We start from the raw sequence: 25,894 nt of genomic DNA on the forward strand, positions 1-25,894 counted from the left end.
TTCAAAGAGAAGAATGGCCTCTCTTCCATTTTAAATAGGAATGGTTTAGGCACCTAAATCCAAAACATTCAGTGTGTGGACCCCAATCTGAGATGGGCATGAAGATGCCTAAGCACCAGAGAGACTCAGAACTTGACACAAAGAACTTGCTTTTATGCACCTTGTGCTCATCATGATATAAATAGGTACATTTAAGGGACTGTGACAGTTACACCATATCCTTAATTGTCTGAATTCTAGTTAATCAGATCCATAGTTTACCAAATGCCACTGGGTTTTTCAGAACATAGACTTCAGGAGCACAGTCAAACTCTGTTTCTGAATAAGTGCAGTTAAGCATTAAAGTGACTCGGATAAATCTGATAAATAATCTAATAAAAGTGTTGGAGTTTGTATATACTGGTGTTTAGAAGCAGGATAGAAGTTTTCCAATTTATTTATAGGAAGGTGGGGATAGACAAGGATATCCTCTGAATTACAGTAGCTCCAACCTCTGCGACAGCTTCCTGATTCCAGCTGTGTAATAAGGAAACCGGAAAAAAAAATCCCATATCCCTCCAGTTGGTCATGCTAAATCTAACCAATATTAATGGTCCCATAAAAAAAAAAAAACTCTCTCTGCAACTCAAAAAAAACAAACCATGAAAAGGCTATATGTTTCCATCCATAGGATTGGAGTGCTTCTGTACTGAAAATGCTTTCATAGACTACAAATTGCTCTGGTAAGCTAAGGAGGCCAGGGAGCAAGGAGATTAATAACAAACCCTAAAATAAATCCAGGAATATATGCATCTGATTAAATTAATTTTGGTTTAAAAGCATCTTATTTAAAGAATGTATCTATAGCTGAATAGAATTTACCTATTATGAGCTTACTGGGACCCAAGAGTTTTAATTTTAATTTTGCACGAAGCTAAGGCACCAAGATCCACAAGTTTTGAGAAGGAAGAAGTTGGGAGGCAAGAAGAGCTTACTAATGCATTCCCCACCCCCCAATGAGTGTTAATCCTGATTAATCCAAAATTTAATGGTGCTATACGGCTTGGATTTTTTTTTAATCATTGCCACAACAAATAGCAAATCCCTAACATGGCTGCCAAGTTGGCCTAATCCTTTATTTTTCTTCTAAAACATAAAAAATCTAATATTGTTCTTTTTTTTCCTTTCTGCTTAAGGCAACATACTGTTTGTCCACCTGTAAATACACCTTTTGTTAAAGACATGCTTCTACCTTTGGCTGCTCTGTATAAGAGTATTTATATAGGATGGGCCATTTCTGATACTAGAATCAGAGGTTTCCCAGAACCAGCTGGACAATTTCTTGATACCGTGCCCCTGGGTGCAAGCAAATTCAGACCACCTGCAATAGGAAGAATCCAAGCACAACTGAAGACTAAAATGGGTTTTCTCAGTTTGTGGTCAGCTGTATTTTCCCACAACAAAGTCAGGATTAACCTGGCTTAAATACCCACAGAGAAATTTTTTGCTCAGTTGAAGCCTTAGCCCAGACATGCATGAGAGATTTAAAATGGTTTTTTGTAGGTAATATGCCAATTTGTTTCATATTTTGTTTTCTATTTGTAGAGGTGAGTATATTGATACTGCTAGGCTTATCTTAATTTGAACTGCTAGATCAAGGCTGTCCAAGGTCAGAGTGGCCAGAGGCTGTATGCCCCCAGTCTGCACACCATGCTGTCCCCACCTGATAGCATCCCACTCCAAGCTGTGAGCTCCCTACAGCCTGCAGGCCACACCAGAGTGGAGACAAGTAGCAGAAAATGGAGGAGGAATGGGGAACTGAAAGAGCTGCCCTGGGATTCTGGGGGGCCACAAATGAACCCCTCACAGGTGACATGCCACCTATGGGCTGCAAATCAATCAGTATTGTTCTAGATTAGATCTTTTTTTTTACAGTTTAGAGTAAGTCTACACATTTATTACTAACTGTGGAGCTGTTTCATGTTTCAAACAGGCATTTGACTTTGCACCTGAGTTTTACCCTTTTTTTTTTTTTTAATGTTGAACTCTTTTTGCCTTCTTTTCACCACAGTGAAACTTTCTGTTGCGTGTAACAAAACCTACTGAAATATTTCAGACTTGCTCTAAATAAAATAAGCCACCAGTGTTTTTGAATCCCGTCATGACAAATAACAGACAACTCTGTTTTCTATCTAAAATTAATTATATGTATGATAAACTAATAGTGGAATGTTTTCAGATGAAGAAACTGGGTAACAGTGTGGCTGATTATGAAGAAAGCCTTCAGATCATAACATTATACTATTGACTTTTTTTATGCTTTAGTATAGGTAACTTTTGAAATCTAAAATTATTTTAAATCTATAGATTTGCTTTAGCCTGAGTTGTTTCCTCCATTATTTTCTAAGTGGATTAACTGTTAGGAATGTGTGTGTAAGTCAATATTGAAACTGGTCTTTGATACTTTTTCCATATTTCTGGGGACAAGGGCAGGTTTTAAAGATGAACTGGTGCACATCATAAACATGTTATTTCACCTTGTCCATAAAATTAAGTCTCATAAGTGTGGTTCAAAAATTCAGGGGACATCTGACACTTCAGGTAACCTGCCTCCAACTGACCTTCCTTCACACATTTCCCTCCCTTCCCTCCCCCTCTCTTAGCTCTACCCATTGTCTTCCTAACTTCTACTCATTTGCATTTTCACAGACCTGCATGTTGTAAATTTGCTTCTTTTCTACCTTGGAGAGCACAACACCATCAGAGTCTCCCTATGCCCGACAAAGGGTGTTTGTGCTTGAAAGCTTGCAAAGAAGTTTTCTCCAACTTTTTATTTGGTCTAATAAAAGACATCATATCTACCCAAAGAACCTTGCTTGTTAAAAAATTCAAGCCTTTTTGAAGCAATGGTATTACCAACCAAATTGTAAGTACCCAAAGGTCCTTTCCACAATTCTACCCCAGAGTTCAATTTTCCATGTCATTTAACATTATATCTTCAACAAGTAGACCTGGGTAGGCAAAATACAGCCCATGGACTGGATCTGACCTGCCAAGAATTCTGTCTGGGCTGCAACAGGTCCCTTGGCCCTGCCCAGCTGAGGCATGGGGGCCAGCTTGGGCCATGGCATATGTGGCCAGTCCTGCCGCCGCCAGGTGCACAGCAGGGCTGGAACAGCGCAATGGCAGGACTCTGTTTCTCGGTAGCCCCAGCAGTGGCTCCTTCTGGCTGTCACTGCCAGACCTGGCCCCGCTGCCCAGGCACTTGGCCCATCTTCACCCACTGCCAGGGATGCTGGACAGAGCAGGTGGGCAGAGTCTGCATGGAGATCGGCTGGGATCTGCACGGGGAGGGCATGTGGCTAGGCAAATGGGATGGGGCTGTGGAGAGCGGCATCCAGGAGCAGGATGGGTGGGTGGGATTGGGACTGAGGCAGTGACAGCAGAGAGCTGATCCCAGTGCAGAGTTACAATCCACTGCCTGCTTGCCCGTGCGATGGCCACTGGTTCCACAGGCACAGCAATGTGGGCAGTAGATTGAGGCTTTGTCCTGGCCCTGGCCCTGCACTATCACTGCCTTGTGGTCCCAATCCCTGGCCCTGCACACCTATCCTGCTCCCAGACATGGCTTCCCACCTGCCCATGGCCCCATCCAATCCACCTGACAGAACACTCTGCCCACATGGGTCCTGACCAGTCTCCACAGAGACCCTGATATCACTGGCCAGTGATAGTGTGGGACCGGAGCCTGGGGCAGAGCCACGAACTACTCCCTGTACACCTTGGCCTGCAGAACAAGCACCCATTGCAGGGACACAAGGGGAGCAGATCACAGCTCGGCAACAACCCATGCTGTCACTGCCCCACAATCCTGACCTCAACCCTGGTCCCACCCACCTCTGCCCCCATCCAAGCCCCTGAGCCAGAAGCAGAGGCCACTTAGGGAGTTTTGATGAGTTGTTGCAGGCCCCACACATGCTGAAAAGAGGCAGCATATTACTTCAATCCAGCTTGCCTGATGTGGCTCATGGGTGCTGAGCATCTGCTAATTTTTTTCAGTAGGTTCTTGAGCCCCAGAGCTCCCATGGAGCTGGTGCCTATACTTTATGAGATGTTTAATATCATTTCAGTTTTCTTGCTCTCTCTCTCTCAAACTTTAGACAGATGAACAGTTTCCCCAGAATTTTTGTTATACCTTTTCCCATTTTTTGGGAAGTAAACTGGATTCTATGACTAGGTTTAAGTAACAGTGTATGAAATTTTCTTTTAAAAACATAGCTATTGCACAACAGTGCTTCTGAAGGACGCATGGTTAGAATTGTACAATCTGTCTTCCTGTGCCAACAAGAGCCTATGCTTATATGAGAAGGTTTGGCAGCATTTCCAGTTCAAAGAAGAGCAGCTTTGCTTTATGGGGAGGTTCCAGTGAGGTTGCTAAAGGAATGCCAGAAACAGTACATTAATTACCCACTATGGCACTAATTACCCAATATGCCAGTCCCTATTAGTGAGAGTTGATTGGCTTCAGCCCTCCAAGTAGGAGGGAGTTTGTGGATATATTATACTATTGCCAAACATTTCCTTCTGTTAAGATTTTTCTGCTGCCATGACTCCCTTCTAGGGACTGAATTGGTAGCAGGCAACACAAGCAGCAGAAACAGTGTTATTCTGCCCTATCTATATCAGAACATAGAAAATGAATAAACACCTTGGCTAAATCAAGAGAGGAAGGTTCTTGGTTTGACATACAGACTGAAAAAGGTTTTCATCTACCACCAAAGGATAGACTCAAAGGCAGATCTTAACAGCAAATATCTGAAGTTAAGAAAACCTACTCTGTCATTCAGTGGAGAATTGTATTAGTTGTGGGGGTTATCAATCAATGAAGAGTCCCTGTAGAAATGCCTCATAAGGTTTGGATGCCCACCAAGATTTGTTGCCATTCTCAGGCACCTTCATGATGATATCACAGCAGCCATCCTAAGCAACAGTTCAAGCACAAGCAAACATCACCAGCATCAACACCATGTTTATACAGCACCAGCTCCATCAGCCAGGATGTATCAAAAGGATGCTTGACAACCAGCTCCCAAGACAGGTCTTATACTCCCAATTTGATAATGGCTACTGCTCTAGAGGTGGGCAAAAGAAGATTCAAGGACACCTTGAAGACCAGTCTGAAGAAATGCAATATTAACACCAATGCCTGGGAGACTCAGGCCTCTGCCACACATTACATATATTTCCCAATTAACTGGTTAATCGCACAATAAATTTAGGCCAGCCATACGTGCAAAGTAAGACCAGACACATGGTCAAAGTAATTACCATGCAATTGACTGATTAATCGTGCAATAAATTTAAACTGGCCACATATGCAAAATAATTATTCTACCATAAAGAGAGCCAATCAGCTACAAAGTTAGTGCTGGAAAATGTGCAATTTGAATGTGTGACAGGACCCTTAAGCACTAAATTGTCCCCAGTGGTGCTGTGTTGTACAACAAGGCATTGATTATTTTGAACAAACTTACCTCACTATGGAGGTGGATAGATGAGAGAGACCCAACATCACCAGGATCTACTCCTTCCTCCTGGAACTGTTTGCCATGAGTGCAGTCAAACATGAAGATCTTGGATCAGACCGTTTACCCATCTCTGGACTCACTGATGACTTCCCCATTTACTGGAAGATTGTCATCCTCATATCAAGGGGTTGCTTCCACTGCTGATATTAATTAGCAGAGCCAGCAAGCTTCATTTGCCTTTCTAAATATAAAAGTGGGAATTTTCTTAAAGAGCTGCTTTGGCAATAACATTGGAAAGAAAAAGAAAAATCTATGCATAGCAAGTCAGGAGATATTAGAATTCCTGCTCCCCTCTCTACAGATCACATGAGGCAAATGTACTTGGTAAGAGGTTGTTTTCATTTTCAGGTGGCAGGATGTTGCCTATTGGCCAGAGAAACTAGGAATTCATTTCTAGTACTGCACTTTTTATAAAACCCTTGGCACTCATTACCCCAAAACTTGATGGAAAAGTGCATGAGGATCCAGGAGGGGTAAGGTTCAATTGGTGTTGTTAATGTTAAGTTCTTCAGGATACAAACAGACATCACATTTGTTCCATATTATCGTGGAACAAAAGTGCTGTCATTCAGCTGCCCATGTCCATTGTCCCAGGATAAATCCTAAAAAGGTTCATGGGATAAGAAGAACTAAGAGTTTATCCTGGGATATTGCAAAGTATGTCTGAATGGTTATCTTGGGACTGCATCACTGAATCAATGGCAGAAAAGCAGCACTACATTCAGCCACTCACTGAACCATGATTAGAAGGGTGATGCCAAACATGAAATATTTCTCTACTGGGACAAACAGAGGCACAGCTTGTCCAGGGACAAATACAACATCTGTTCCTAGCCACAGCTAATAGTGAAGCTCTCCAGTTGGAGTAGGGGCATGAACTGGAAGCTGGAGGAGGGAAGGGAACCTGGAAGGCATTGGCAACAGGAGCCAGAGCAGTGGTGGAAGCAGCAGCTGGATTTGGGGCTTCCTCCTCTTAGGGCCAAAAGTAGGATTAGAGACAGCCTACATCATGAAAGTGGTGAAGTTAATCATGATAGGCACCACAAAGGGGTTTAAAATAAGTCACCTGAGGCACAAATCTGGAGCAAGAAAAAAGGGACTAGAATTAAATTAGCACAGAGAGGTTTCTCCTTGAACTTTTTACTCACATTCTCCGTCCCACAAAAAATATGATTAGTTTTCTCCCAGTGCCTCCAGACTATGTGATACACAATATTCAGTAGCAAAATCTGCAACAGTAGTAACAAACTGAGAAACAACTAATGGGAATATTGAGCATTTTAAAATATCCATGCTATAAAATGTACTGCAACTGTCTTGGCCTGTCCCATACTGACACAGATTACACCAGTATAGGACAATAAGAATAATAAAAATGCTTCTTATCTTTCAAGTTTTTTAGCACAATGCCAGATCTGCTCCTGTTGTTCTCCTGAACTGATTTCTTAACCACCTCTAGAAGCACATTTGTCATATTCAGCCAATTATAAGATTGAGCAATACATGGAGTTAGCAATAGTTATTTTTAGAACTATTTTGCTCAGACCTTGTTTCTTTTGTAAGATAACCTGTCACAGAGATTTAGGGCAAGATTTCCAAAAATAGGAGCAGGATAAGCAAAAACACCCAAAGTAGCAGAACTAGCAAATATATTGGAATTTCAGTTGCTTGCCTTTCAACACACATCACCTTCTTTATTGTATCACTATTCTGCCCCTCCAGAGATATCAAATAAAACTAGGTCTCTAATTCAGAAGGAAAATAAGGAAGGAGCTGTGCAATCATGGTGCAACTCAAAAGTTTTCACTATTACTGTAAGGTCATTTACTTTATTTCAAAAGAAAAAGAGAGACTGAAGTTCAGCAGTTACAGACTCAGATTTTCATGAAGTTAGAGGACAATTGAAAAGTCAGGGGTAGTTAGGCAACTTTGCCTTCTGCAAGCATCCCTTAAATTTTGCACACTACCCTTAAGATGCCATATGGCATCTCTAATGAATGGAAATATGTGCTGAACTAGCTTTTATTTTCTAAAAATGCATTCAGACAAATTGCATCATGGTCCAGAAATACATCCTAAAATATTAACTTGATCTCTGCTTTTCCAAATAAATAAATAAATAAATAAACCCATGAAATAACACATTTTACAAGCATGCCTACTTCAGAGGGATGCTTTTCCAGTGTAAGCTATTATGGGGATTCTGAGGGAAATGGGACAGGAAACAATTTTGGCAATTTAAAGTGAGACAGAAATAAGAGGGGAAAGCTACTCGCACAGAATTTGAGAAATCTGGTTCTATTTCCAGCTGTGTCAGGCAACATTGGGCAACTCATGTTCCTACTCAGTGACTCAGTATCCCTAGGCTATGTACAGGCATTCAGGAAGCCCAGGGCAGAAGCACTCTAACTTTTGAGCTTTACTCTAAGTATCTCTGTTTAGGTTGGGAGGAAGCAGAACACACGTTAGCCCTTGGAGGGCGTGGGGGCTCGGATCCTGCCAATATGGCCTGAAAGCAGCAGGTAGGGGGGGCTCCTGCATACCTCCCAGTGAACCCCGTGAGCTCCCCAGGATGCCAAAGACCCTTGAGCAGAGCTGAATGGCCAAGCCACCCCTGATTGGCTGGCATCTACATCACGGTGCCCAAGAATGGCTCTCTCAACATACACACAAACACGACTAGGCCACCAACTTTGACGTGACTGATGAGGACAATGCCTGCCTCTTGCACTACTCCCCATTCCCCAGAGTGATGAAGAATGGGCACTATGCTCCTGGGGTCCCCAATTTTATTATCTTTGATATCATTGCCTCTCCAGTCCTCATTGGGAATGTGGCCTACCCCATCCTGCCCTCACTCATGAGGCCCTGTGAGGATCAGCTGGACCACCAGAAGGAGCACTTCAGTTATGGACTAGGCCTGACACCGTGAGCACATGTAGCACAGGAATTGAGGAGAAGGAAAGCCCCCAACTGATATGGGTGGCCCCCCTGCACCACAGCAGGCTCTCCAGATCTGTGAAGCCCTGGTCAACTATCTCCTCACCTGTGTCAATCAGGAGCTCTTTCCATGTGCAGGTGAAAGCCCGCTTTGCCCCTGCTCCCCTGAATCGCCCCCCGTGACCCCCAGCAGTCGTGGAGCACCCCACCAGCCCCTAGCACAGCTGGAGGTAAGTGGTCCCCGTGGTGGGAGGGGATTAACCTCCAGGCAGTGGGAGAAGGCAGCTGAGTGGGCCAAGGAGGGTAAAGCCCCCACCCCGGCCGCTACTTCGCCCAGTATCCCAGGGAGCCACACAACCAGAACCTCGTGAACAGGCTGGACAAACAAGCGTGCTTGTCTGCCCAGCACATGAGTTAGTACAGAGTTTGCACGGGGGGGGCGGGGCCCACAGCCCTGCCTGTGCACCCCGTTGGGTAAGCATTCCCAGCCATAGCTGGCCTACAGCAGCATGCTGCAGATGGGCATACACCACAACCCAAGGGTCTCCTTGGGGTCTGTGCCCCCCCCCGGCTCCTCAGAGGCATCCACCCAGATGAAACCCATGGTTCCGGGCTCCACGTAGACGGAGCCTCTGGCTCTCAGCTCCAGGGGCTGCCTGTCACTTTTTCAGACTCTGGGGCCTGGGAGCATGGCCACCTCCCCTTGTGAGGTCTGCTCCCTTTTGAGGTCTCTGACACACCAGCTGGAGGAGCGCCAGGCTGCAGTCCAGAGACTGTGTGCCATCAGAGACTGTAAGCAGAAGATTAACTCCTACTGCCAGGCCCTTCTTCCCTGGGAGGCAGAAGGTAGACCATGGTCTCCCTCCAGGACAAGGTCCCTCGGGGACCTCCCACTCTGTCCAGCTAAGGGGATGGACCAAGGTGTTCAAGGGCCCCAAGGCCCGCCACACCAAGGTCCCTGCCCTGCTGGAGCTTTACAACAGGTATGAACCTCTTGCAGCCCTAGCAGAGCTTGCTAAGTTGCCAGCTCCTGCAGGCAACACAGGGTCTACTGTAGCTACCGCCCCCACTCTCCCAAAGACAAAATGCAAAGTGTTTGTTGTGGGAGACTCCATCCTGAGGGGGAGTGAGGGGGCAATCTGCTGCTCCGACCCCTTAGCCTGGGAAGTCTGCTGCTTCCCAGGAGCCTGCATCCAAGACATTGTGGAGAAGATTCCTAAGCTCCTCTAGCCCACTGACCACTACCGTATGCTTCTTATCCATGTGGGTACCAAGGATATGGATATGAGTGCTCCCAGCTGGGTCATGAAGTCCCAGAGATTTGGGAGCGAGGCTAAGCAGTCTGGGGGAGCAGGTGATGTTTTCTTTGATCCTCCCAGTCTCAGGCTATGGGCTGAGGAGAGAGAGGAAGATCCACATAGTGAACCAAAGATTGCGGCATTGGTGTCATCAGGAAGGCTTTAGCTTCCATGACCACAGTCCGCTCTTTGGTGAGAGAGGCAGCAAGCTGCTGGGAAGGGACAGCCTCTACCTCTTTCTGATGGGGAGGAGGCTCTTCTCAGCCAGACTGGCTGACCTGCTCCACCAGGCTTTAAACTAAGCCCGCCAGGGGAAGTGGGGGACTACCACCACTGTTGGTCCACTGAGCAACCCTTGCAAAGCCAACAGGCCAAGGCACTTAAGGGAGCCCACCCCTGCCCCAGCCCTGGAACAATCTGTAGGCAATGCTAGGACCCCCAAGGGGCACTTGCCTTCCTGTACTTGAATGCCAGGAGCTTGGGGAATAAGCAGGAGGAACTTGTCCTCCTGCTTAACACAAATAACTATGATGTCATAGGAATAACAGAGACCTGGTGGGACTCCACCCATGACTGGACCATGGGTATAGATGGCTGTACCCTGTACAGGAGAGATTGAGTGGACAAAAGGGGCACGGGTATAGGTCTCTATGTCAAGGAAAGCTATGTGTCCCTGCAAGCCGATATTGGCAACCAGCATGGATGACTGGAGACCCTCTGGGTTAAAATCCGTGGAGAACACAGCCCAGGGGACACAATGGTGGGAATCTACTACAGACCTCGCACCCAAAGTCAAGAGCTTGACCAGGAGTTCACCAGGGAATTGGCTGAGGCCACATGCTCCCGGTCCACAGTTGTCATGGGAGACTTCAACTACCCAGACATCTTGAGGGAAGAGCGCTCGGCCAAATCTGAGTGGTCGCAAAGCTTCCTCTCATGTGAATGGCCTGTGTCTGACACAAGAAGTCTACAGGCCAACAAAAGATAAAGTGCTGCTTGACCTGGTACTGGCAATCGGGAACGACCTAATCAGTAACCTAATGATCAAAGGGAAGCTGGGTGACAGCAACCATGAGCTGATCACTTTCACCATCCGCCACAAAGCTGGCAAGTCGGTCAGCAATGTTAAAGTCGACTTCAGGAAAGCTGACTTTGATAAGCTCAGGAGGCTTGTCAGTGAGGCCCTAAGGGATCACGAACCCAAAGGGAGGGGAATTGAGGAAGAGTGGTTGCTCCTCAAGGGAGCGATCCTCGATGCACAAGCTCAGGCTTTTCCACCTCAGAGGAAAGGCAGAAAAAGAGCATAGAAGCCCCCTTGGCTCAGCAGAGAACTAGCAGACCTCCTGCATCTTAAAAGAAAGACCTACAAAGCATGGAGGATGGGATCCACCTCCAAGGAGGAATATTCTGCATTGGTTCAGACCTGCAGGGAGTGAACCAGGACAGCCAAGGCTGTGACAGAACTCCAAATGGCTACTTCTATAAAAGATAATTAAAAGTCCTTTTTCAGATATGTGGGGAGCCAGTGGAAAAGCAAGGGCAGCATTGGACCCCTACTAAACCAGATGGGACAACTGACAACCAATGCCCAGGAAAAGGCCAACCTACTAAATGGGAACTTTGTGTCAGTCTTTCACCAGTCCTATGGGATGCCCCTGCCCATTATGGGACAGGGAGGCCCGGGTGAGTGAGATTCCTTGTCCCCCATCAATGCTGACCTTGTGAAGGAACACCTTGAGAGGCTGGAAACCCTCAAGTCAGCTGGGCCTGACAATCTACACACCAGAGTACTCAAGGAGCTGGCGAGCATCATAGCTTAGTCCCTGGCATGGATCCTGGTGCTCTGGTGAAGTGCCTGAAGATTGGAAGAAGGCCAATGTGGTGCCTATCTTCAAGAAAGGGAGGAAAGTGGATTCAGCTAACTACAGACCCATCAGCCTGACCTCTATTCTGGGGAAGGTCTTAGAAAAGATTATTAAAGAGGCCACTCTCAACAGATTGGCTGACAGCAATATCCTGAGGGATAGCCAGCAAGTGTTTGTTGTGGGTACGTTTTGCTTGGCCAATCTCATTTCCTTTTATGACCAGGTGACCTATCACCTGAACAAGGGAGAGGAGATTGATGTCATATATCTTGACTTCAAAAAAGTCTTCGATCTGGTATCCCATGATCACCTCTTGGCAAAACTGGCCAACTGCAGCCTTGGGTCCACCACGATTTGCTGGTTCTGTGGTTGGACCCAGAGGGTGGTGGTTGATGGAAGTCAACTGTCATGGTGCCCTGTGACCAGAAGGGTCTACCAAAGCTCTGTCCTTGGACCTATATTGTTCAATATCTTCCTTAATGAAGTGGACACTGGAGTCAGAAGCAGACCAGCCAAGTTCACCGATGATACCAAACTCTGGGGTAAAGCATCCACACTTGAATACAGGAGAGTGATCCAGGCTGACCTTAACAGACTCATGAAATGAGCACATGAGAACCTGATGGTGTTTAACACCAAAAAATGCAAGGTTCTCCACCTTGGGAAGAAAAACCAGCAGCATCCCTATAGGTTTGGCAGTGCTACGTTGGCTAGCACTATGGATGAAAGGGACTTGGGGGTCATCATTGACCACAAGATGAACATAAGCCTTCAATGTGATGCTGCAGCAAAATGCTGGCTTGCATCCATAGATGCTTCTCAAGCAAATCCTGGGATGTCATTCTCCCCTTGTACTCGGCCTTGGTGAGGCCACAGCTGGAGTACTGCATTCAGTTTTGGGCTCCACAATTCAAAAAGGATGTGGAGAAGCTTGAAAGCATCCAGAAAAGAGCCACATGCATGATCAGAGAGCAGGAAAACAGACCTTATGATGACAGGCTGAGAGCTATGGGACTCTTCAGCCTGGAAAAGCACAGGCTCAGGGGTGATCTGACAGCCACCTCTAAGTTTATAAAGGGTGTCCACCAGTATCTGGGGGAACGTTTGTTCACCAGAGCGCCCCAAGGGATGACAAGGACAAAAAGTTATAAACTCCTGCAGGACCATTTCAGGCTGGACATAAAGAAGAATTTCTTTACTGTCTGAGTCCCCAAGGTCTGGAATAGCCTGCCATTGGAGGTGATTCAAACACCTGCTTTGAACACCTTCAAGAGAAATGTGGATGCTTCCCTTGTTGGGATCCTATGACTCCAGCTGAGTTCCTGCTCCTGGGGCTGGGGGCTGGACTTGATGATCTTCCAAGGTCCCTTCCAGCCCTAATATCTATGAAATCTATGAGTAGGGTTAAAGGGTTTCAAGAGCTCAGACCCTGACACAGGGCCATTGTCCTCCTACTAGCAGGTTCCTCTGGCCAGCATCACAGGCATCGCACCCCATAACCCAGGATGCCTGGGGCAATGTCTCACTTGTCTTCTCTCTCCACAATGCTGCCAACACCAGGGGGCAAACGCCAGGGTGTGGGTGAAACCAGCGTAAGGCAGAGAGGTTCCTCATTTTAATCAAATGTTAAAGCTACCAAACTGTTAGTGTGTTTATTAAACAAAAACTGTGTGGCACTGCCTGCTCTAGAACTGGGAACTATCTCAGTTAACACTGAGAGAGTGGGGAAAGACCCTGACTGCACTAGGTGGTTATGCCCCTGTCAGGGGCAGCTATGGGGGTTCAACTTACCAAACATGAAACCTTGGGGAGGCAAGGGAAATGCCATGCATGAAACTGTCACCCCTCAGTTGAGTTAAATGTTACAGTTGCCAAATTTGTCTTGTGAATAAACAAAAACTGTGGAACATTGCCTGCCTATTCAAGTGCCACAGCACTACAGGTACGTGCAGTCATCAACCTGTCTATTCCAAACCCGCCGTTGATGGTTCTCTTTGATCATGTTGCCAGTGCTGCACACAATACACATCTCCAGTGCTCTGCAGTATCTGGCCAACCATCGTGGATCCACCATCTCAGGAGCCATGTCTGGGCCTCCTGTGCACAAATTCATAGTTTGCAGACAAGGGAGAAACTGAGGGACCTCTGGTGAGTCTCCAGTCTGGACTCTTTCCCCCTGCTAGAGCCAGAAGCTGTACACCCATGACCCAGTGCTGACCACAGCACAGAATGCCTGCCTTCCACCTCCCAGCTGAGAAAACCCAGATGCCTGGGTTCCATCTCCTTGCTGTGGGAGCCAGGAGCAATGTTCATATCTGATCTGCCAAATAGCACTTGGAGGATCACCAGCAAAGATGCGTGATGTTGGTTACATCTTGGCTATGGGGCCTGAAGAAAGTTTTCAGTGTGTATCGGGGTCCTTTTGGATTAGGGTCTGTCAGATGGATCTGGGTAAACATGCCAGCCTCTCTCAAGAAAGCAACACAACCTTGAGGGATGGAGTAGCCAGTTGGCAATTACCCAAATTTATGGCCCCATTCAATGCAATACAAACTGAAAATCCCCCAACAACAGTAGAGAAGACCAAGCCTGATGCCTCTGCTTCATTCCAGGACAGTGGCTCTGGGTTGTGGGGGTTATCTGAGAGGTACAAGATCAGTGCAGACCATCAATATCATCAGTCTTCCATGTGGCCAATTGTTAAGCCAAGAGCATGCTGAATATCAAAATAGGCAACTACAGTAAAAGCTCTGGTAACCAGCATCTTACAAGCTGGCATGCTCAATTAACCGGCATGCTAGCTTATAAGATAAAGTGAAACTGGAAATGCCTACCATGGCACTTTCAGTTTCTCCAAGCCCCCATGGCCAGGGGCAAAGCGGCCTGCTCTGCTGAACCCCCACAGCCCAGGGGCATAACAGGCTGTGCGGGGCTGTGCAGGGCCTGCCTCCCTGTCCTGCAGGGCCCATGGGAGGGGCAGAGATGTCGTGGGAGAGGCAGAGGGATGCCCCAGATGCGGTGGGATAAGTGGCAGCCTGGGGCGCTCAATTAACTGGCATGTTTTGTTATCCAGCATCCCCCATTCCCAGGGGAAGCTGGATAACAGACCTTTAACTGTATATCCTTCTCCATAAGTGTGACAGTGCGGGGTCCTAGGGGTGGTTGTGAACTCCCCTAGCTCCCCCTACCACGCTAATGTGATATAAAAAGCACGCTCACATTCTCACCTGCCACTTCTTTGATGTTAATAATGTTTAAGGGAGGCTGCCCTTAGTCTTATGTGACACAGTGCTCTGATGTACCTCAGTCTTAGTGCTATCTTGAGTGACTCGGTGCACCCCAACCTTATGGGCTATGCGTGGCTCCAACCACCCCTGTACCACGCCCCAAGTCTCACAGATGTACCGGACGTTGTTTGGTCAATTTCCCTTTCCGTGCCCCCTGGCTTGTCCCTCAGCCTGTGCCACCACTGGCGCTCCCTAGCTTGTCCCCCTTTTGGGGCTTCTCGCAACTGCCCAATAACACAAGCCCCTGGGCTATCATATAAAATCTAAGCTGCCTGGCTAACCATCATTCAAATCCCTACCAGGGAATTCTCCACTCAGTATCCGCAAACAGAAGCTGCTCATGCCATCAGGCTTCTCTACTCTGTTTGTTCCCGCAGAGCTCCTTCTCCCTTGGCTGCTAGTTGAGAAAGAGAGAGAGGGCAAGCCCAGCCTCTTATCTGGGTCTTATAGCGGTCAGCCCTGCCCCCTCCGGTCAGCCGACTCACCAGGTGTGGGCCCTTAGCTCTTCTTGGTTGCCCCAAGCAACCAGCACCTGAGCCCATACTGCTGCTTTTCCAGTAGCAGGCACCTTAGTGCCCTGCTACAATGAGCATACCCCAAGCTCTGAAGAAGTCACATGAGACCATTCCCTCACCTATAAACATCACATTCAGAAGGTTAGCGGCAAAGTCTCTTCATGGGTAGATGGTTTAATGCATTTAGCCAACATGGCATGAGGTGTCAACTTCAAAGTGCTGAGAACCACCACACTTTCAGTGGTACATGCCCCATCTTATTACTGTGCTTCTTTTATGGTCCAGAAGTTGTCACACTATGAAGCTCACCACTGTATTTATCAGTGTGCAGATACTCATAATGGGTTGTACAACTTGCACACACACATAGATGTATTCCTTGCAGACTTGGACATTTGATCAAATGATATAAGACGACAGACCCTAACCACTCCCCTGTTGTCATGTTTCTGGGCCTGTGGAGAGCCTGGGAGGCTGGGTACTGTGGCCTAAATTTGGGTAGCAGGTGAGGTGAATGGAAATTAAATGATTGTTCAAAGTAATCCAGTGACAAATCTATTTCTACGGCATTTTATATCAACATCAAATGAGTCCCCCATTGGGCATGACCTTGACAGAGAAGCATAGATTAAGGTGAACAGACTGGGATCTAGATACAGACACTTCAAAACAACACTGTACAAGTTGAACATCTTGGACAGCCCCTTGTGTGAATGTCCACTATCAGCACAGCACTTAATCAAAAGCTGCAATCTTTACAAATGCTCATATGTGATAGATAGAATCTGCACACTGAGTAATAATACCAGAAAGTGGCTCATAGCTGGCTGTGGGTTGGAAATGGGATTTGCTGATTCTTAGCAGTGACAGCCCTGGGGTAGAGCCAGCCCAGCACTCAGGCACACCACAGAAGCTCTGGCCAAAGCTAGATGACTGCCCCTCATAGGACGGGTGGGGTCAGGGGAGGTAAGCAGGGTGCTACAGAGCCCCATGGACTGTCAGCAGAATGTGACATACATGAGTTGTGATGGGATCTGGTATATATATGTTCATTATGACACTCTAACCTACAGCACTGAAGTCTGATACCATATCCATCCAGGGTTATCTTAGAGTGGGATCTGCCATTTTTACAGCATTCTGTTCCCGCAGTCACTTATGGCTATAGAGTGCTTTTTGCATGCCTAGTGCACAATAAGTAACTTCGGTACCTGGTTCCCATCTATAAAAGGAGAGAAAATGACACTAACCTCCCTTGTAAAGTGTATTGAGTAGGGCTGTCAATTAATCATGATTAATGCATTAATTGTTGTCTGAGTTAGTTTTTTAACACGTTAATTGCACACATGGTTTTAGAGCCCGCACCAGGGCCCCATTCACCCCAGCCCCTGCCTCTGCCCCACTCCCTCACCCTGAGCACCTTGATCTGCCCCACTCCCCCCCACGCCACTTGCCCCCAACCGCAGACTTACCTGCTGGGTGGTGTCTGCACGTCTGCGTACTTGAGTGTGTTGTGTGTGTCTGCTCCTCACTCCCAAGCCACAGCCCCTCCAGCCCTGCTGCTGCCCCTCACTTCTGACCCACAGTACCTCTCATCCTGCCAGGGTATGTGGGAACCCCCTTCCCTGGGCTCCAAACCCACATACACACCCACAGCCCCCCATACCTTCACAAATTCCCTCCTTCCTCCATGGGTTATCTTTTCCTAGGAATCACCAGCTTCCTTCATCTGGATGGCATGGCAGAACCTGCTCATCTTCAGAGTTAAGGTTCAAGAATCTTTACCTTCTCTATATATAGGTTTAATTTCTTCAAAAGTTCAAGCTTAAAACAGCAAGATGGCATAAGAGTAAAATTTAGGAATATATACATGGGCAGATTAGTTTAACCAAGTCTTTTACTTAATGAGATCTCTTTTTATTGCATTAAGTTAAGTGTGTAAGATTATGGAACTGCACATTTTTCTGGATATGCATGTTTCTCTTTCCTTAGGACATTACAGATGAACCAGCAGTTTGGTAAACCTAGTAAATATATTTGAAGAGTACAGAAGACGTAACAGCTAAGAATTGGGTGGGGAGGGGAATTATTTGAACACTCAAGCTAGTGTCAAGATTTCACCTCTGTTCCCTCAAAAACCCATATATATTTTTAAACACTGTGTTTGAATAGTCACTATTTTTTTTTCTCTTAAATATCAACTGGCCACAGACCACACAATCTGATCTAAAGTAGAAAGGAATGTGGATGGGTGGGAGGGAGGAAGGAAATCAGACTTAGAATTGGAAACAACTTCACCAAAGAGCAGTTGATTTACACGTAAGTAATATAATTGCTCTATGGCCAGGCTATTCTTGTAGCTATTACCCTTGCTCTCAGAAAAATAAGAAGTTAATAGTCATTCACATGTGTATGATCTTTTTTTTTTTTCCCCTTCTCTTTCTTTCTTATGGTATATTACAATAATGAGATGTCAATGCCAAGGGTTACATTCACATATAGCAAGCTCCTTACAGTCCTCAAGGCTAAGGACAGACATTCAAAAAGCCTGAGCCTGAATTGATTCAATCTTTGCAGGTTAGTCTAACCTGGCTAGGCCAAATCAGTTTTCTAACCAGACAGACATCCCAGAAATGCAGGCACATGCCTGCAGTGGCTCAGGCTAGAAGCCAGGGGGTGCTAGAACAACCTTCCCTCCCTTCCACAGCATGGAGCTGAAGCAGGTGTGGCCAGGCTCTGGCTTTTCTGCTTGCCATGGAAAAAACAGAGAAAACCATGGATTTCCTGTTTTTATCAGAGAAAATGTAGCCCCGTGGTGCCCTGGCAATGTGCAGGGCTGCAATAAGGGCAGCAGTGTGGGGCTGTGCCCCTCAAAGCAGCATCAGGCACTGGAGCCATGTCACCATGGGAGAGGGTGGGGGTGATGAGCAGCGGCGAGGAGATCCCCATGTGTCTCCTCTGCTCCCTGCCATGCCAGGTCACTCCCGCTGGGCTGGGAAGGCACCAGGGGAGCGACGCAGGTGGTAGCAAACAGTGGCGAGCAGCTTATCTGCACCACTCCTGCACACGGGGCTGCACTGAGGGAAGTAGTGCAGGGCTGTACCCCTCAAAGCAGTGGCAGGTGCAGGAAGTGCATCGCCAGGGCAGCAGGGGGGCAGGAGGGGGTCTAGTGGTGAGGAGCTCTCCGCACACCTCCTCTGCTCCCAGCCATGCCAGGTCATGGCTGCAGGTCTGCAGGGGCCCTGGGAGAGCAAAGCAGGGTGGGAGCCCAAGCCCACAGCCTGCACCTGTCCCCGGTACAGACCTGGGTGGATGTGGGTTCCCCCTACCCCCTGGGAGTGTGCACGGTAGCGGGGACCTGCCCTGCCCATGTCCACAGCAGGGGGGAAGCGAGAGCAGGGGGCTGCGGACCTGGGTCAATAGCCCTGGCAGGTGGGAGCCCCTTCTGGCAAGGCTGAGGGGGCACGGTCTATGGGTGGGGACTGAGAGACATCAGCAGGGCCAGAGGGGGGCTGTGGGGGCCCTTTAATTTTTATCTCAGGTTTGGGGGGTTTTAGCTGAGAATTTTTGGTTTTTCATCAGGAAAAACCAGGATCCCTGTTGATAACAGTGTTTATCACCCAATTAAGTGAGGGACGCCATGAGAAATAAGCCAGGGTTCAAAGCCAGTCTGCAGAGGCACATACAGGTGAATTACAAGATAGATTTCTAAGATTATATATATATATATATCAAGATAAAGATGAGACAATAAGAAGCACCATAGTTTACTTCATTATGCCAAAAACCTGAACATGTTTGGATTTTTTTTTAATTACATAGAGGTTCATGCATATTAGCTGGCCACTGTTCATTAGAACTGAATATCTGGTCTGTTTTGGGTTCATACATACTAGAAAAAAATCCCTTCTTTCTACTGGCAAATCCTTCTTATTTCATAAATGAAAATAAAAGCAGCATGAGACTAATAAGGGTTATCTATGAGGTGAATCTCTCTCTAAAACTACTTTGAGGAAAAGAAGCTGGATGGTGACTGGGACTGACTGGGGCACAAGGATGCAAACATGCAGGGTTGTCTTCTGCCCATCCCCCCACTTCATCACCCTTGTGACCCGACCAGCCCCCCCCCCACCCAATGCTACAAGCCAGAGCCCAGGGCTGACCCCCGATGCCCTCTGCCAGCCCAGAGCTGCTCCATTTTGGCTCTAGCTCCTGCGATCCCTGGAGCATGTGAAGATACTGAGCCTGAGAGCAGCTGACTCCAAGGCAAACTGCACCAGAGTTTATTGAGGTGCATTAACTGAACATGTAAATGTGCCCACTGTGTAACTGAACAGGCCAGGCCTAGATATTTCCATCCTGCCAATCCTTTAGTTAGATTCTAAGTAAAAAGCCTGATCTGACTGCCCTGTACCAAGATCAAATAAACTGGAATCCAGAACAAGTAGGATCTTAGAAAAGCAGGGCTGGAAGGGGACATCATGAGATTATCTAGTCTGGCCTCTGCTCAAAGCAGGACCAGCCATCCCTACCAAGTGTCTGTCCTGAAAATTCCCAGGGTAGATATTCCATGTCTTCTCTAGGTAGCTTGTTCCAGGGTTTGAAGGTTTCTCCTGATCTTGAATCTAGATTTTCCCTGCTGAAGCTTCAGTCCATTGCTCCTAGTCCTGTCCCCTGCAACCTCAGAGAAAAGCCCAGCTCCATCTTCTCTAAACAATCATGTACTGTTTGAAGACTGCTATCAACTCCCCCTGCCAACATTCTCCAAACAATCTCAGTTCTTTCAGCCTTTCCTCATAAGGCTTGCTGCCAGGGCTTCTGATCATTTTTGTTGCTCTGCACTGGAATATTCCCGATCTGTCCACAACCTTCTTGAAGTGTGGGGCACAAAACTGGACACATGGTGAGTGAGGCCTCATCATTCCTGAACAGAGTGAAAGAATAACTTCTCTTGATTTGCAAGTGACTCCTGTTAATACAACCCAGTATACTGTTGAGTTTTTTGGGGGGGTTGTTTTGCTTTTTTGGGGGGAGGGGGCAGGGGCTTGCAACAAGAGCACACTGTTTGCTTATATTCAGTTTATGATCTATTGCAACTCCCAGGTCCTTCTCTGCAGTCTAGCCACTCATTCCCCCATTTGTATTTGTGCATACAATTATTTCATCCCAAGAGCAGGACTTTGCACTTGTCCCTGCTGAATTTCATCTGGTTGACTGCATGCTATTTTTCCAAACTATCTAAGTCATTCTGTATCCTGGCCCTACCTTCCAGAACATCTGCATCTCCACCCAATCTGGCATCACCTCCAAATCTGCAGAGAGTGTACTCAGTCCCAGCACCCAAATCATTAAGGAAGATGTTGAACAATATCAGACACAGGACAGACCCATGGAGAGGTCCATTTGACACCTCCTCCCCACTAGCCATTGAACTATTGATGATTAACAATAAGTGACTATGAAAGGGGAACTGAACAGATGCTTCCCTCTATTTTTCTTATGGCAATTTTAAATTAAGACCAATATTAAAGTTCCCAGGAATATGCAGTTGCCCCATCCCTCTTTTCTTGCTGGCTCCATCTTGTGTTGTAAATACTTAATAAGTAACAGGGCTTGAATCTGAGGTAGGGCTGTATAAGAGCATGGCATATCAAACTACTTTCACCAAGATGGTCTCTGTTCTCCAAAATGAACTTTGATTTAAAAGCAAAATACTAAGTAACCCTACAAATCAGTTTATGCAGCCACACCTGCCAGAATATGCAGTAAGCCTAAAATAACAGATCCAACAGGTGATGAATAGTCTCACACCATCCTATTAAAACCTTGGTATCAGTATCTGTCTGTTAAAAAATGAAGTTATACAAGACACAGGCCTATAAGAAGTAGATATACATTTGCCACCTGTACTTTACATTTGTTGATCTTAAATCAATATACTTCCAAAGTCATTTACTTTTTATGACTGAGCTCAGGGGAAAAAAGCAGCTGTGATAGGTATATGGCAAGAGAAATTTTGTAGTGTTTTTAAGAAGAAATGAAAACAGAAAATAAAAGATTGAAAAACAAAATAAGTATTTATCTTTTGCTTGCAACAGACTAACTTACTTTACACCAATTATAGTAGCCTGTTGTTTTCTCATAGACAGTAGTTATAACAGGTCATGTAGGTAACAGGATTTTCACCACAACAAAAATCACTACATTATTACCAAGCCTGTACTCTGATCTTCAGATAAGAAGACAGGTGAGAGAGTTTACAGTCCAGAAAAAAATACCTGTTTAGAACTGCTTATTAGTATGCACCTTGGTCTGTCAAACAACTCACAAACTTCCTCTAAAACAACTCTTACAGATAACAAAGTTTTAAAGACAAACTCAAGCTCTCTACACATGAGATTAAGTCTAAAGACCAAGAAAGGGGCTGCTGCCTCTTTTTTTTTTTTTTTTTTTTTTTTTTTTTTTAATATAGCATGCACCTGAAGAAGGCTCAGCGAATACTATGCCAGAGTGACGTTATAAAAAGGATTCATGGGAGCCGTTAGGGAAACACTAAACTGCAGAGCTAAGAGAGAAACTACTATTATTCACAATCTTGTTAGTAAACAGGCTGAGGCTAGTTTATGTGATAAGCTGCCCAGAGTGCATAGTGAGTTTAGGAAGGGAGCCTAATAAATGTTTGTTCAGTTCCAATTTAAAATTTCTACAGTTTTAAGGTGATCTTTTAAGATGATCACTTTGAAATGTTCTCCTAATACTTGCTTCCTTTCTAACTTTAAAGTAATCACAGCTGTATCTAAGTTTACTTATACAATGCCCTGTATCCAATTACTTAACTAACAGACTGAGGTACAAGAGCAGAGTTAACTTCAGAGGAAAAAATAAAGAATAGTTGGACCTTTTATCATCTAAGAAATTAGTTCAGTGGTGCCTCCCGGAGTAATGAGGAATAATGGCCAAAAGTTGCTAGAGAATAGGTTTAGACTAGACTTTAGAAGGCACTACTTCACAGTTAGGGAGGCTAGGATCTGGAACCAACTTCCAAGGGAAGTAGTGATGGCTCCTACCCTGGGGGTCTTTAAGAGGATGCTCGAAGTTTACCTGGCTGGAGGTATCTGAGCCCAGTTCTCTCTCCTGTCCAGGGCAGGGGGTCAGACTAGAAGATCTACAAGGTCCCTTCCGACCTTACAGCTATGAATCTATGAATAAAGGTAGGGTAAAACACCACTCCTATTATACACCTAAAAGGGCAGGACACTTAAATATTTAAAATCAGTGACTACCCACATTCCTTTCATTAGGTACAAACCTCAATTACACTTTGAAAGAGGCAACAATTTATTTATTTCCAAAAAATAATTAGAAAACTTCTATTCCAGAAATTTCAGGCAAAGTCAGTTCAAGCTCCAGAATTCAAGCCACATTTCTAGTTTTTAATTACTCAGTCTCCACACACAGTGCACAACAGCTCATTAACAGCTTCCTTTTTGCTTACCTACTCTCCACTGCTGCTGCCTTATCCCCAGTGTAGACAGCCTCATTCATGAGTCTTCTCATAATTAAAGCCAGCTAGCCAGCCTCCCATGTGAGCAGAAAGAATCCAAGGTTGAGGTTTTTAGTGGTCTACAGGATTTAATTTTAATAACTGATGTGTGTCTCAGTCCCCTGGACTACTTTGAAAAAAATCTCAGCTCTAAATCCTGTGAGTCCAAGTCACAGGTGAGTCCATTAATTACATTGGCCTGTGGAATATTGTTTCCTGAGGAGGGAGAAATGAGTTCAGCATATTACAGAAAAGTAATTTCTCTACCGTATGTCTTTTGGCTTTAGTTTTATTGGGGGGGGGTTGTGTGATTTGTTTTATTATAATCATTCTATAATACTATACTTCAGATTATTTTACATAAAGCAAAGGAGTCTTTCTACAATCTTTTTACTATCACAGGCTAATCTCAGATCTCTACAATCCAAGCAAATGGTGGAGTTAAAAATACCCTTATGAAGATGAAGGTATAGATGCAGCTATAATATTAGGGTGCAATATATTCCTTTGTACAAGAGATGCAAGCAAATGTCACCATAAATTATATATAATATCATTGCTAACTTATTAACTCTATAATCTAGACATGAGAGCAGAATTTTAAATGCCACACAAAAATTCTGGTAGTGGCTGAATACATAGTGAGTGCTGTTAAACGTCACTTAACAATACAATGCACATTCACATGCATGTGTGATCATCATGAGAAAGAGTCAGTTTGTAAAGATGGCTTCAATGACATGATCTAAAAGTAATATCGGGGGGGGGGAACACTCATAACAGATCTATTTCTTTATATGGGCAATAACTAATCCTTAAAACATGTTATGTTTCTTGTGTTCTCCTTTTGTTCTTCCCATTCTTTCAGTCTGTAGACCTGGGCTGGAGGGGCTGAGTTGTAAATGGCAGACTCCATTTAGACTCCAAATCCTTATGCATGTGTTTTATTTTATACATCTGAGTAGTTTCATTGAGTAATCTCTGCAGGATTTCAACGGGATTACTCCAGTACAGAAAATTAAGTGCATATGTAAGTTTTATCATGACTGAGGCCCTAAATAGGCTGCAGTAGCTTTTTGCAGTCACTGTGGTTTGTCCATGTAGACTTTTTATTTCATGTTACTAAATTATGGTGGTTTCAAATTTAGATTTAGACCCTTAACTGTATGCATCTCAGAGGCCAGGTTCTGTGGGTGAAAAGAGGAAAGTTTCCCTTTCCAGTCTTTACAAAGAGATGAAATTATTCCATATTAATAAGTAATTTTACAAGACTTGCTAGTAAAGTCCCATTTATATTTAATATATTCAAAATGGTAATATGTTATGTATCCTTTTGGCATCCAGAACAATGGCTTTTAACTTGAATGCATACAAAATATTTTGTGTGGATAGAAAACAGATTATCTGTTTCAAAATGTGAATGACTACACTGCAGATTATTAGAACATGTAATGATAATGAATGACGTAAGGGATTCACAACTATTGCAAAGCAATATTTTCAAACAAGTTATTGTGTAGAAGAAAAAACTGAGACCATTATGGTTTATTATAGTGAATTTTATGCACTTTCTACTCGGGTTTAGTTTTCATCCACTGCCTAGGAACTTCAGGAATTCATCAGAACCTTGTTTATACAGAATCTAATATAAAAAGATGAAAAATAGTTCATACCACAAAACTGCTTACAACCTAAGTGTAAGACAAAAGATAACCGGCAGATAATGATAGATGAGTGTATACAAAGAGACAGTGAGACAATATTGCACAGCATTTTAGACAGTAGTTCAGCATACAAATAGCTTAACCATTGTCAACTTTTTGTATGCATCATGGTAAATGATACATCAGGTTGCAGCAGGCAAGATATTTCCAGTAAAGATCATGAAAAATTAATGCAATTGTTTGAGGTACTGGTGAGATTTCATCTGGAATACTGTGTGCAGTTCTGGTCAGTGGATTCAAAAAAGAAAGAAGAGTTCACAATAGAGCAGGTGCAGACAAGGGGTATTAGGATAAATGGTGTAAACTAGGGGAATAAAGAACTTATCTTATGACAGGTGACAAGAAGAGCTTGCCTGGTTTAGCTTATCAACATGAAGGCTCAGAAGGGTACATGATTGCTTTCTGTTAATACATCAAGGGCAAATACCAAGGAAGAAAAGAGCTATTAAACTTCAAGGAAAATATTGGCAAGAAACAACTGGGTATAAACTAGCTTAAAAATAGAAGTAGATTTCTAATGATCAGAAAAGTGACAGGCTGGGACAGCATCTTTTAATAGTAGCAGTAAGTGAGGGAAAACCCCAACTGTGTAGTTTTAAAGAAATGACTTACCAGTTTATGAAAAGGATTACATTAAGGTTGTCATCAGCAGTAGCCAGGGGTTGGACTCCATGACCAAGGAGATCCTTTCTAGTCCAAAGCTCATAATGAGATTTTAAAGATCAATTTGAAGGAAAATAAAGAACTAGTTTTGCAGATGTTTTCAGGAGCTTCTCCCTCCTGCAAGTGTTGATGGGAGAGAAAGTGCAAAGTTGTTTTATTGAACATTTAGCAAGTGGGCAGTGGATGCTGACATGATAGAGCTATCTGGAGTCACTATGGAGCCAAGAGTTGATCTCTTGCTACTAAATAAGTAGTAAAACGGAGTCAGTAAAAGATGATGAATACAAGTATGTCCATGATGATAACCTCGTTTTGGACGTACTTGTATTCATCATCTTTTACTGCAATAAATAAATCACTGTTTCTTAATATAAAGGATAACATCCAAATAGTCATATCAGTGTATCTTCTTTCTGGACACATGAAAGTAAACAATCATCTCTAGCAGGGCCCTGGTGTTGCTTGTGTGTACACAATTTGTTAAAGTTGTTA

The sequence above is a fragment of the Crocodylus siamensis genome, chromosome 7 (assembly GCF_052110815.1).
Source record: "Crocodylus siamensis isolate JL-2025a chromosome 7, ASM5211081v1, whole genome shotgun sequence".
NCBI classification, from domain to species: domain Eukaryota; kingdom Metazoa; phylum Chordata; order Crocodylia; family Crocodylidae; genus Crocodylus; species Crocodylus siamensis.